This window comes from Dipteris shenzhenensis, chromosome 14, assembly GCF_047967505.1.
Source record: "Dipteris shenzhenensis isolate YYH24624 ecotype China chromosome 14, Dip_SZ_1.0, whole genome shotgun sequence".
NCBI lineage: Eukaryota > Viridiplantae > Streptophyta > Polypodiopsida > Gleicheniales > Dipteridaceae > Dipteris > Dipteris shenzhenensis.
The window spans coordinates 38,513,426-38,527,759 of NC_141609.1; the positions used below are offsets into that span (position 1 = coordinate 38,513,426).

Below are 14,334 nucleotides of genomic sequence, written 5' to 3' on the forward strand. Positions count from 1 at the left end.
TGTTCTCGAAGAAGCACACCCATCCGATAATTACTCAAGTGGTCAGATAACACACCTAAGGTCGTGTTTTTTTGCGGATGTGCATATCACTCGGGAAAAAATGGTGTATAATGCGTGATCGACCATGCAAAGAATATCCCATGGTAACAATACTTTTCACACACCTCAATGTAGTTGAAATGGACTTGTGTGCAAAGTGGCGCCCCCATCCGATAGGTACTTGTTTGAATAACACACCTAGGGCTGTGTTTTTATATGGTTGTGCATGACACTAAGGCAAAAATGGTGTTTTATGCTTGATCCACAATGCAAAGCATATCCGATAGGCACAATACTTTGCACACACCTTCAACTAGGTGGAATTGACTTACATGCAAAGTGGCATTCCCATCGCATAAGTACTTGATCGGATAACACACCTAGTAGCATGTTTTTTTACGGATGTGCATGACACTAAGGAAAAAATGGTATTTAATGCTCGATCGACCATGCAAAGCATATCCAATGGGCACAATACCTTTCCTATACCTGTATTGAAATGTTCTCAAAGAGGCACACCCATCCGATAAGTACTTGGTCAGATAACATACCTAAGGGCGTGTTTTTTTGCCGATGTGCATATCACTACCGGAAAAACGTTGTAGAATGCGTAATCGACCATGCAGAGCATATGCGATGGTGACAATACTTTGCACGCATCTCAACCTAGTTGAAATAGACTTTCTTGCAAAGTGGAGCCCCCATCCGCTAAGTACTTGGTTGATTAACACACTTAGGACCGTATTTTTTCATGGTTGTGCATGACACTAAGCCAAAAACGGTGTTTTATGCTTGATCGACAATGCAAAGCATATCCGATGGGCACAATACTTTGCACACACCTTCAACTAGGTGTAATTGACTTACATGCAAAGTGGCACACCCATCCATAAGTGCTTGATCGTATAACATACCTAGCAGCGTGTTTTTTTACGGATGTGCATGACACGAGCAAAAATAGTATTTAATGCTCGATTGACCATGCAAAGGATATCCGATGGGCACAACACTTTTCCTATGGCTCAACCTAGGTGATATTGAAATGTTCTCAAAGAGGCACACCCATCCGATAAGTACTTGGTCAGATAACACACCTAAGGGCATGTTTTTTTCAGATGTGCATATCACTAGGGGAAAAATGATGTATAATGCGTGATCGGCCATGCAAAGCATATCCGATGGTCACAATACTTTGCACGCACCTCAATCTAGTTGAAAGGTACTCGTGTGCAAAGTGGAGCCCCCATCTGATAAGTACTTGTTTGAATAACACACCTAGGACCGTGTTTTTTTATGGTTGTGCATTACACTAAGGCAAAAACGGTATTTTATGCTTGATTCACAATCCAAAGCATATCCATGGTTGATCCACAATGTAAAGAATATCCGATGGACACAATACTTTGCACACACCTTCAACTAGGTGGAATTGAATTACATGCAAAGTGGCATTCCCATCGCATAAGTACTTGATCGGATTACACACCTAGCAGCATGTTTTTTTACGGATGTGCATGACACTAAGGTAAAAATGGTATTTAATGCTCGATCAACCATGCAAAGCATATCCCATGGGCACAATACTTTTCCTATGCCTTAACCTAGGTGGTATTGAATTGTTCTCAAAGTGGCACACCCATCCAATAAGTACTTGGTCAGATAACATACCTAAGGGCGTGTTTTTTTGTCGATGTGCAGATCACTACGAGAAAAACATTGTATAATGTGTAATCGACCATGCAGAGCATATCCGATGGTGACAATACTTTGCACACATCTCAACCTAGTTGAAACAGACTTGCGTGCAAAGTGGAGCCCCCATCCGATAAGTACTTGTTTGATTAACACACCTAGGACCGTGTTTTTTCATGGTTGTGCATGACACTAACTTAGCAAAAACATTGTTTTATGCTTGATCGACAATGCAAAGCATATCCGATGGGTACAATACTTTGCACACACCTTCAACTAGGTGGAATTGACTTACATGAAAAGTGGCACTCCCATCGCATAAGTGCTTGATCGGATAACATACCTAGTAGCGTGTTTTTTTACGGATGTGCATGACACTAGAGCAAAAATAGTATTTAATGCTCGATCGACCATGAAAAGGATATCCGATGGGCACAACACTTTTCCTATGCCCCAATCTAGGTGGTATTGAAATGTTCTCAAAGAGGCACACCCATCCGAGAAGTACAAGTGGTCAAATAACACACCTAAGGGCGTGTTTTTTTGCAGATGTGCATATCACTAGGAAAAAAACGCTGTATAATGCGTGATCGACCATGCAAAGCATATCCAATGGTGATAATACTTTGCACGCACCTCAACATAGTTGAAATGGACTTGCGTGCAAGGTGGAGCCCCCATCCGATAAGTACTTGTTTGAATAACACACCTAGGGCCGTGTTTTTATATGGTTGTGCATGACACTAAGGCAAAAGCGGTGTTTTATGCTTGATTGAGAATGCAAATCATATCCGATGGGTAGAATATTTTGCATACACCTTCAACTAGGTGGAATTGACTTACATGCAAAGTGGCATTCCCATCGCATAAGTACTTGATCAGATAACACACCTAGCAGCATGTTTTTTTATAGATGTGCATGACACTAAGGTAAAAATGGTATTTAATGCTCGATCGACCATGCAAAGCATATCCGATGGTGACAATACTTTGCACGCATCTCAACCTAGTTGAAATGGACTTGCATGCAATGTGGAGCCCCCATCCGATAAGTACTTGTTTGAATAATACACCTAGGACCGTGTTCTTTTATGATTGTGCATGACACTAAGGCATAAACGGTGTTTTATGCTTGATCGACAATGCAAAGCATATCCGATGGGCACAATACTTTGCACGCACCTTCAACTAGGTGGATTTGACTTACATGCAAAGTGGAATTCCCATCGCATAAGTACTTGATCGGATAACATACCTAGCAGCGTGTTCTTTTACAGATGTGCATGACACTAAGGCAAAAATGGTATTTAATGCTCGATCGACCATGCAAAGCACCTTCAACTAGGTGGAATTAACTTACATGCAAAGTGGCATGCCCATCCCATAAGGACTTGATCGAATAACATACCTAGCGTCGTGTTTTTTTACGGATGTGCATGACACTAGAGCAAAAATAGTATTTAATGCTCGATCGACCATGCAAAGGATTACTTGGCATGTCCATCTGATGAGTACTTGATCGGATAACTTCTCCCACCAATAAATTAAGTACTAATTAAAAATTATAATAAATGAGTAGATTATTAAAAAGAGACTAATATTTATGTAATTGTTGCTACTGTAGCTTGATTGCGAAGGACTCTCACAATGGAGATGGCTATAGATTTTGTTCCAGGGATGGATGTGATTTTATGTAGCAAAAGAGAAGTAGTTGCATTTGCTACAATCCATGATAGTGATCCCAATTCAGTTTGCGACTTTCGAAGACTTGGCGAAGATAAGGTGGTAGTTACTGTATCAAAGATTCTTAGCGCACATGTTGAGCTAAAGTATAAATGTGGAGATATGGAAACACTTGGAGATGTTATGCCCTACAATACATCCAACAAATCATTTAAAGCATGTGACAAAGATGAGACTTATGCAACAGACATTATCAAGAATACAAAGTGCACCACCTTGGATTTTACTATAGGGGACATTTTACAAATGAGATCATTTGCAAATAAGACTGTAGCAAAAGGTGAAGTACTGGGATTTGAACAAGTGGAGCAATGGTAATTTGCACAGATGAGGATTCTAAAAGTCACTAATGATGGTATGGTTGATAACATAACATCCTTATGTGATCCCTACTATGAGGTAGGCAAGAATATGAGGTGGAGCATGCAATTTTTAAACATGAGAAAGAGGCACGTGGTTTTCAATGATAAAGACAAGGTATACTACAATATCAAAGGACCTAAAAAGCGTGCCCATGTGCCAGGCTCTATCACTTCAAATGTGGATGATTTCAATGTACTCAATTATAGAAGTGACATCTTATATGGAGTGGATGAGTTCATTGGTTCCGAGAAACAAAATGACTTTAGAAGTGAAGCCTTATCTGGGGTGGATGAATTCTTGCACAGTGAGAAGGGCAAAGGTTTCAATAGCGATGTCTTGTCAAGTGTGGATGAGTTCATGCATATTAACAAACCTGGTGTCAATCAAGCTTGTGGATTTGTGAAAGCCATGCAAGATGTCCCAATGAGTGATGTTCTCTCAGGAGTGGAAGAGTTTCAAGGTTCTTAATACTCTCGTAGAATATTGAATTCATTGAATGGTCCTAGGAGTATGTTAAAAACGAGGATGAGATCAACAGAGGATTATTCAATATTTAACTTTAACTGTGATATGGCCAAGGATGAAACGACCAATCATGGATGCTTAGTTACAAACAAATTTGAGGAGAAGAAGTGCATAAATACAGATAACAACATGCACGAGGAATGAAAACGGTCATACATATGCATGAAGAGAAAGCGAATCCAGGCAGATCCACAAAAGCAACCAAAGAGGAAGAAAGTAATGAAGGAGGAGAACATGTTAAATGCATTGGGATATCTATGTTGCAAGCGAAGATGTATGCAATTCATTGATCTTGCAGACATCAGGGAATGTAGAGGACACGTGTGGCAAAGAAGAGGAAGTGAAAGAAATGAATACCTTCTCACAAGTCTCTCTTGCTTTCTTCAGAATGGCAATAAAAGGCTAAGTTCAAGACAAAAGGTAAAACCTCTCGTAAATGGAAAAAAGATTTGCAATAAGGCATATCGCAATATTACTAGATTATCCCATGGTACATATTGGGATTTAGTCACCAAGGCAAAGGGTGGCAACAAATTTAACATTCACGGTAATAGAGGAAGGTCCAAATCAAGAATCTCAACTGTCAGGGCAGTAGCAATTTTGCAAGACTTCATACATGAAAATGCTTTACTCAACCCCATATATCTACCAAACTCCCTACCGGTGACGTGATCACTGAAATGCACCTTCCAATGGGCTTGACAAAGCTCAAAGTATTTGACTCTATTGTAGAAAAGCAAAGGCAAAGAAGGGATGCCGTAGCTTCTTCTCATACTTTGTATACTCTTTGGAAGAAGAACTTTGGATATGTTAAAATCCTAAGGAGGCAAAAAATGTCAAAGTGCAATGTCTGTGATGATTTAAAGCGAGCGATTGAGAGTGCAACATGTCCAAATCAAAGGGAATTATACAAAAAAAACCAAAATTTTCATCATGACCTTATTCAACATTCCAGACAAAAATATGCATTTTGGAAGGAGCAGGCTATTTCACATCCTGATGACTACATGTGCCTTATTGTAGATGGCATGGATCAGAATACAACAACATTGCCTCGTTTTGTTGCCACTCCACCTAAATTACAAGGAAAGCACTTTCTAAAGACACATCTATGTGGAGTGTTAGTGCATGGAATTAAGTTCTTTGCAGATATATGGATTGATTCCTTGCATCTACATGATAGCAATCAAGTTGTAACATCTATTATGAAGGCAATTCGCAATGTACATGCAGAAAAAGGTCGCCTACCACTGACTTTGAGAATACAAGCTGATAATTGCTGGCGAGAAAATAAGAATGTACTCATGTTTGCATTCTGCTCCATGCTAGTTGCTCATCGAATCTTCAATGAGGTCGAATGTGGATTTTTGTATGTTGGGATTTTTGTATGTTTTTAGCACAGTCTCAAGGGAGCTTAAATGCAAGGATGTGGAGACAATAGATGACTTGGTAAGAAGATGTGGCAGGCAAGTTGGTGGTCGTAAGGAAAGTACAGTATGTTAGAGGCTCGAAAGAATGTATGATTGGAAGAGCTTCATTCTACCTTTCATACAAACGGGTGGTGATGCATTGACAGGTCGTACCAATCCACACTACTTTCGTTTTTTTTTTTAAGATGAAAAACCCATAATGCAATGGCAACAGTATTCTCATGATACAAAATGGGAACCTTAAGAACCTTACAGTCTCTTAACTTCAATTCCCAGCAAGGAAAGGTATCCAACATGGGCTCCTATACAAGAATTCAATTAGAGGTCTAACTGTGAAATAGAAGGATTAAAAGCATTTATTACATACAAAGAGGAAATGGTCCGGAGATATCCTGATTCGAAGCCTACTTGGAGAGAGCACACTACCACTGTAATTAACAAGACATGAAATTTAATAAAGGACCTTGAGAGAATGCGAGGCTCAAAGGATGTCAAGGAAGAATGCAATATGTTTTGGCCAAATCTTCATAACAATTTGCACCCAGCTCCAGTCTTTGAAAATGAATTTGTATCATTACTCCCACGTCCATATTGTGGACTGAAGAAGAGAGAGTTTATGCCACAAGTAGATATAGAGGTCGATTGTTTTGTTGTGGTTCGGCCATCGGATGATGAATATGAGAATGTGAAGTTTTGGGTTGCAAAAGTAGTTGATGTGCAAAGAGATGACCAAGGGAGAGCTACAACATTTACAGTGGTATGGTATGAGCCAAAGGCAGGAAGGAGAATATGGATAACAACACATTGTATACTAATTGTATAATGAAGGAGTGGGTCCCAAATGATGAAGCGGTCTCTCAAGTTTCGACGGAGACAATCATAGTGTCTTGGCATTCAAGGGCAAAGAAATCAAAGAAGCGCATGGGATATGAGGTAGAAGGAAAAATAAAAATACCACAGCAAAGTATTTTGCATATACACAAATTTTTAAGGATGCTCGCCATGGAGGAAGTAGAAGGAGACAGCGCAAATGAAGAATGTCCATGATTAAACCTTTGTATTGAAGTCCATTGAAGGATTTTATTTGGGTACTAGGCAAGAAGCCAATTCAAGACAATTATAATCAGAGTCATCACCTCCTATGTCAAATGAGAGTCAAAATATGCACTGGATGTCACCCAAGGGTCAAGGCTTGGCAAGATAATAGGGAGTTAATACAAATGGCACCTGGCAAGGGACTATCACATTGAGCAATAAGACAATGGGGAGTCAATGCACCCAAGGGGCAAGGCTTGGCAAGACAAGTGGGAGTTAATGCAGATGGCACCTGTATTTTGCATTGGATGTCACCCAAGGGTCAAGGCTTGGCAAGACAATAGGGAGTTAATGCAGATGGCACCTGGCAAGGGACTATCACATTGAGCAATAAGACAATGGGGAGTCGATGCACCCAAGGGGCAAGGCTTGGCAAGACAAGTGGGAATTAATGCAAATGGCACCTGGCAAGGGACTATCGTGACATTGAGCAATAAGACAATGGGGAGTCAAATTATGCAGATGGCACGAATTGAGGCTCTTTAAGAGCAACAATTTAAATTGTAAACATATGTTCAATCTATATCATTTTGGATATAAAGACTCTAGCTGAGAACAATGTCTCTCAATGTAATCTTATAATAATAGCTATAATTGCTATTATACCTCTTTGGTTCAATACAAAACTTGGGTCTTATGGCATCATGTCTTTTTTCTATTTATTAAAAGTTTTAAAAATTTTGTGCATATTGCGAGTGACAATGTTATTTTCATGAAATATTTAAGTCTCCTTTCATGGATTTATAAATTTATCACGTCAAGGAAAAATATTAAAAATAATTAAATTAACAAATAACTTAGATATAGCTAGAATTTCTAATATAGGATTATTTCAAATTCTTGCATGTTGGTGCAAAAGTATAGATTGAAAAAACAATATTTTTATGTAAATATGATAGTGCCACAAAGTGAACTTTTGATTTGGGAAGAATATTTTCAGAAAGTAAAATTTTGATTTGGGAAGGATATTTTCACAAAGTAAACTTTTCATTTGGGAAGGATTTTTGGGCTTCGTCCAAAAACAACAGAAAAAGTCCAAAATTAATGAAATAGGTGTTGCTATAAGATTTAAGCATGGTAAAGGTATTTGCAAAGTTTCATGAGCATGGCTTATATGTAATTGGTGAATGGGGTTGGAAAAAAAGAGTGACTAATACAAGTCTAATCCAAGTCTACTTAAGTGAAAAAAAAGAGTGACTAATCCAAGTCTGCACAAGGATTTATTTTTTTTTTTGGCTGAAAAAATACAATTAAAAAAGATGGCCATGGTTTTGGGAAGGTAGGAGGAAAAGGGAATAGACGGAATGGATGGAAGGGGAACATAAGGGGAGGGGGAGGAGAGGGGAAGAAGAGAAGGAAAGGAAAGCTAGGGGAGGGGACAGGGGTAAGGGATGAAAGTGGAGGGACGAGAGGGGAGGGGAGTTGAAGAGGGAGACGGGAGGGGGGTAGTGTGAAGTTTTAATTCTAGTGAAGGGAAGGGAAATGAGGGGTAGGAGGGAGAGTGGAAAGTTTGAGTTCTAGGGAAGGAGAGGGAGAGGGAAAAGAGCACGAAATTTGACATTTTTAGGGCTTCGTGGCTTATATATTGACTGGCACGCTCCCATAACCCAAAGCAAGCTATCCTCCTTCCCTCCCCTCCCCCTCCCTGTTCTTTCCCCCCTCTCTCTCTCTCTCTCTCTCTCTCTCTCTCTCTCTCTCTCTGCACTTCCCCTCCACTCTTTCTCTCTCTTCTCCCTCCCCTCTCCCTCTTTTTCTCCTTTCCTTCGTGCGACAACCAAGGATAGATAGACAGGTAGATAGAGAGAGAGAGAGAGAGAGAGAATGCTGAAAGCAAGAGATGCATAAAGAGTGTATATATATGTGTATGTAGTGAGAGGAGAGAGTGCCAACTGTCGTGGCAACTATGGTTAGAGCGAGAGAGAAGGTTCATGAGCTTCCTTATTGGGGTCAGTCACTCATCTCTTAGATCCCATACATGTTTCAATGATGTGGGGACTTCTGTTTGGGAACATTTGGTTAGCACGAGAAGACTTAAAGGAAATGGATAGGATGCTCGAATTGTGGTCCCAAATGTATGGTCACAAAGTTGTTCTCCTGAAAGCACCATGGATATTTTCCAGGAGAGAGGAGGCAAGGGTTGAGGACATTGCCTCTTTTCACTAGACACCGACATGACTTGAAAGGAGCATTTGCAATCATACAATAATCTTATTGGCCTTATGTTCCATTATTGGCACAAGTTCTTACAGGTATGCAACCATGTTTTAAATTGTTATATATTAATGCTTGAACATCACTCTTATGATTGTGTGGCACATTCCGATAACTATGATTGTGATGGATTGCTACAACTCTTTCATTGCTTGGATAGTTTATCCTCCCAATTATAATGAAAGGATGTTTATCAAACAATGTTACAAAAGCTATCTATGTACGATCAGTGGTATTGTGAGGTATGCTATTTATCATATCACCTTAAATTCTTAAACTAACGTTAAAAAGAGTGTCCTGGAGTTTGAGAAAATTAACCTATGGAAAATTTTTACGTAGTTGGTGTGTTTGAAAAAATAATTAGATCATAGACATGGCTTAAAACAGAGAATCCTATAGTTTGAGAAGATGAACACATGGAAAATTTTGGGTTACTTGGCCTTGTAGGCCAAAACTAAGGGATGAATTTGGTGAGACCCATTTATGTGGGTGAGAATTCATTTAGTTAAGTAGTATCCAAATTTTCTTGAACACTAGTCAGCCCCTTCCTATTAAGTTACACGGATCTTGTCTTTGAAGGGCAAGTGTGAATGATGTAGCCTCTATCTCCATGCTTTCCTTTAGCAATTTGAGAACCATTCCCATGGAAGGCCTTTGATCGGGATCAAATTGAATGCATCGAAATGCAACATAAATCATCCTCCTCGCTTGTTCTTCATCAAATGATCCTTGCAAGTGCTTGCAGTCGATCACCTTTAGCATCGTTCCCTCCTTGCATTTTGAAGTAGCCCAAGAAGAGAAGCTATATTCATCCGATTTTGCGAATGAAAGCTCGAAGTTTTTCCTGCCTCCCACTGTCTCCAACAGGACCATACCAAAACTATAGACATCACATTTCTTGCTGACCATAGAGTGACGTATCCATTCGGGAGCGATATACCCAGGTGTCCCTCTCAGGCCAGTCGTCACCTGGGATGTTTCCCTGTCCATGAGCCCAGACATGCCAAAGTCAGACAATCTAGGCTCAAAATTCTTGTCGAGTAAGATATTTTGAGGCTTGATATCAAGGTGTAGGATGGGCTGTGGGGCGTCCTCGTGTAGATAGGCAAGCGCTCGAGCTGTCCCAAGGGCCACACGGAAGCGTGTGGTCCAGTTGAGAACATGATCAAGGTCTTCTGTGAATAGCCAACGATCCAAGGAGCTGTTTTCCATGTATTCATAGACGAGTAGTCGATCAAAGCGTTGAGAGCAAAAGCCTAATAAACGAACGATGTTGAAATGGCTGGTTCCACCAATTGTAGCAACTTCTGCAAGAAACGCTTTTTGGCTTTTAGATATGAGGTTCAACTTCTTCACGGCCACTTTTTTGGCATCTGGAAGAACACCCTCATACACAGAACCGTATCCACCATCACCCAATAAGCTATTGAACCCATTTGTGATCCGCTGCAAGTCTTGGTACGAGTACCTGGTCTTGGTACGAGTACCTGGTTAGGACCCAAGGTAGCGCGTCGAGGAGCTCCAACTCTGCCAAGTCCAACTGTGCTTCGCTTAATTTCCGAACACAATAGCATAGCGATAGGACGGCCAGGAATGTGACCACGATTAAGGCGCTTACAGTGATGAGCAGTGTGAGGAAGTGCCTCTTGTTTGTGTGATTCTGTAGCTTTAAATAGGTAGAGAAATTCGGAACGTTGAGGAAACTTATGCGGTTTAGGGTTGTTCCATCCAATATCGGTATGCAGAGGGAAGTATTGTGTTGGTAGAAAAATCCCATGCAAGAGCAGTTTTCTTGGCAAAGTGTCAAGCATTTCTTGAGAGGGCGGGTGCTATTTCTGTAGGCGAAGAAGGGCATTGAGATGAAGCTAGTATTGCGAAATTCCAATAGAATTTGATCTGTGAATCTGTTGCTTGAGCACTGTAGCGTGACAACACGTTGACAGCCCATGAAAGGGCGTGACAAATCAACAGGAGTGAAAGAATTGCCCGAGGGGCAGCTGCAAACAGGCTGGGCCTGGCCTGGCGAACAGACGCCGTACATACCGCAAACGTTTGGGACATAGCAAGGACTCCACAACCCCGCAAGTCCTCTCGGGTTTCTGATCGCTAACTGGTTGTCAATTTCAGTATCAAACGCAGACTTATCAGCTTGTAGATCCGAACCAGAAATTGAATGGTAGCCTCGAAGATGTCCATCATCGTCCAGCCTCAAGAAATCGGGAATGACATCATAACGGAGACTAGCAGAAAAGAGACAAGAGTAAAGGATGCAGTCAGCACCTCGCAAAGGCGATGTCTTGTAGACAATTGCTTTAAAATATATTGTGGAATTCCCTCTCGTGCACCGTTGCTGGAGCGTATTTGCCATAATGGATGCCGGAAGGGACGATGTCCAGAGCTCATCAAACGTAAAATTGGGTGTATAGAACCAGTATGGCAAAGGAGGCTCTTGGTCAATCAAGCTCATGTAAAACACCAAACCGCCGGGAAGCATCACCACAGAGTACAGTGAATTGTTTAATTGCTCAGCAGCTTCATCCCTGCCGTCAAGCCTTGTGCCAGCAGGAGCGTGTCCGTTGGATGGTCGAAACTCTGCCATACGGTACCATTGTTGGAGTCGGTCAGTATCAAGTTCCCCGTGTTCTCTTCAATCTTCATGGCCGCCACGTTGTTCATCCTACGCTCCCATCACCATACCTGAGCAACAACTCCTGCTTGTAATTCACAAGCAGAGAGACATTCCTCTGCTGCTGCTGCCTGAGGGGCTCGCTAATGTTCAATTTCCACACGGGCACGCCAAAAATGAGATTAGACTATACACCCGCTGTTCCCATGCAAATGCTTAGTGCGACTTCCGAGGGAGTGATGCTCGTAGAGGACCTGTCGTAGGACGCAGTGATGTTGTCGTAGAACACGAGGAGGCAAAGGAGAACCCTTTTTCTGAGGCGAAACGAGTAGAGCTGAGGATAGGAGAGAATTGTAACGTAGCAGCTGCTCCAGGATAAGAGACGTAGCCGTCGAAAGTGGAGAGATAACTGTGAGAAAGATCGAATGAAGTGTTCCAACCTTGCGGTAAGGAGAGTTTGCGAGCTGCTTTGAGAGGAAGAGGTGGGAGGAGAGAATGGAAAGCGAGGAGGACGAAGATCACGATTGGAAGGGCATGCGCAGCCATGCCTCTATGCACAACAGGCGAACTTTGCGAGTCGTATAGCCCTTACAATTTTACTGTATGACACAAAAGACCACAAGCCCATGTCGTTTTCTTAAAAATTATAAATAATAATAATAATAGTCATGCCGATTTGATTAGGCCGAAGCTCGGAAGGAGAGGGGGTGGTCAGCCCGAGGAAAAAGAGGACCTTCTCGGCCAGGCTGCCCTTGGCCAGCGCTGCACTCTGCAATGATATTCCTCCTCTAAGAGAACACCAGAGAACACCGGGATCTCTTGAGCTAACAACCCAAAGACCTACTAGCTTTTTACCAAGGCCAGAATGGCCGATTCTCTTGAAAACAACCGCGACTTTGGGCTTCAATTCTCTTTAACTAATGGTGAAATGGATCTGCTCCGAGCTATAGTGGAGTGAATACCTAAGTCTTGGCCTTCAGGTTGGAGGGTCAACCAGTGCTACTTGGGTAAGACCTCTGCAAACTACTTGCGAAGTAGATGGGCCTTAAGCAGAGACCCACCATGGCAAGCTCCATGAAATCTAGAAAGACTATGGTGCTGGATTGGCAGGCTCTTGGTGAGAACTAGCCAAGCGTAGCCTGGTGTCATGCCCACTATGTGGCAAGTCGATTGAGTGCAATTGCAGTCTAACACACAAGGTTTCCACTTGTGCGCTCAATGGAGAACCCCATTAATGGGAGACACATCTTTACATGGGACTCATGCATTTTACAAAGCCTTCCCTCAAATCTTTCACATGATTCGCCTATTATGTGTGAGCCCTACTATGAGTGTATGAACCCATTGAAAGAAGCCACGGGAATGGACTTCTCATTTACATCTAAGTGAACTTTGTATTACACTTGAGAAGCTTACTTGACTTCAAAACTCCACGCCTTAGAATTGTCGCCCACTATTCTATCTCTAAAAACTACATGAACATGTGTTCATTTGTAAAGTGTTCTCCACCAAGTGCCATTTTACTAAATCCAAGAGCCATGTATATTTTCCCAAAGCATGTCTACCATATTCTCCCAAGACAAAACCTAATAATTGTAACCAAATGTTTCAAAGTGGTAGGTAACAACTCCCTCCGATCGAACCTAAGCATCAATTAGACCATAGTGCATGCCGACATCTATCATCTTCTTGTGCACCATGAATTTGAAAATCCCTAGAGTGCAAATAAACAACTTACTCCATAACAATGGTATTACTCACCTATGATCCAACCCCAAACTCAATCTTTTTTATCCAATGCCTATACTACATGGACATTGCTGGAACATGCTTTTTGGGGCAGAGTGCAATGTTTGGCGATTCTAATGAGCGAATATATGATCACTATATGAGCTTGCAATTGTCAAATCAAGGGTGATGCGTACCATGTTTATAGGCATTGGTAATAGTGTTGTACATCTACCTAAGGCTCAAGGCTCAGTAAGCCCATGTAGGCCTGAGGTGATCACAACAAATAGATTCCTAGAGAAAATTAAAAACATTGCACTTTGGACAATGATGGGTTGGAAATACAATAAAAGCATTTAGCAACACAATGCCAACCACAGAGGGACAATTAATCCATCCCCATGGCTTTATAGGATTAAAGAATAAGCCAACTTTCATCACCATGAATGCCTTCCAGCTCAATAATAATTATAATTTTCTTTTGAAAGCTTGTGCAAAAACATGACAATAAAGAAGCATTGAAAACCCCCGGCATAGAAAGGAGCAAACCTAGGACGTCTTCTTGTAGCAAGTTGTTCAATTGACAGCTTATAAGAAACACAACTAGCTTTAAATATTAAGAGCCCAATTTAATGACTTACCATGGGAAGAGAATTTACACCCGTAGAGCAGGTCACCTATGTCCATCTGCCTGATTGTATAAATTGTACTAGTCTACTTGTTGACCCAAGGAGTTCAAGAGACTTCAGTGCAGATATTATTTTTACATTCTAGATGCAGATAGGAGACGTAGCACGAGATCATTTTCTATTGCCTTAGGATTGGCTAACCAAACATAATCCCCAAGTATAAGAAATAGTTAGACATCATTAAGTATCATCA

At 41.2% G+C, this 14,334-nt stretch overlaps 1 pseudogene; it reads right to left on the bottom strand.

Annotated features, from left to right (window-relative positions):
* Positions 1 to 9,635: 9,635 nt before the first annotated feature.
* Positions 9,636 to 12,270, bottom strand: LOC147894590 (G-type lectin S-receptor-like serine/threonine-protein kinase SD2-5; annotated as a pseudogene).
* Positions 12,271 to 14,334: the final 2,064 nt, after the last annotated feature.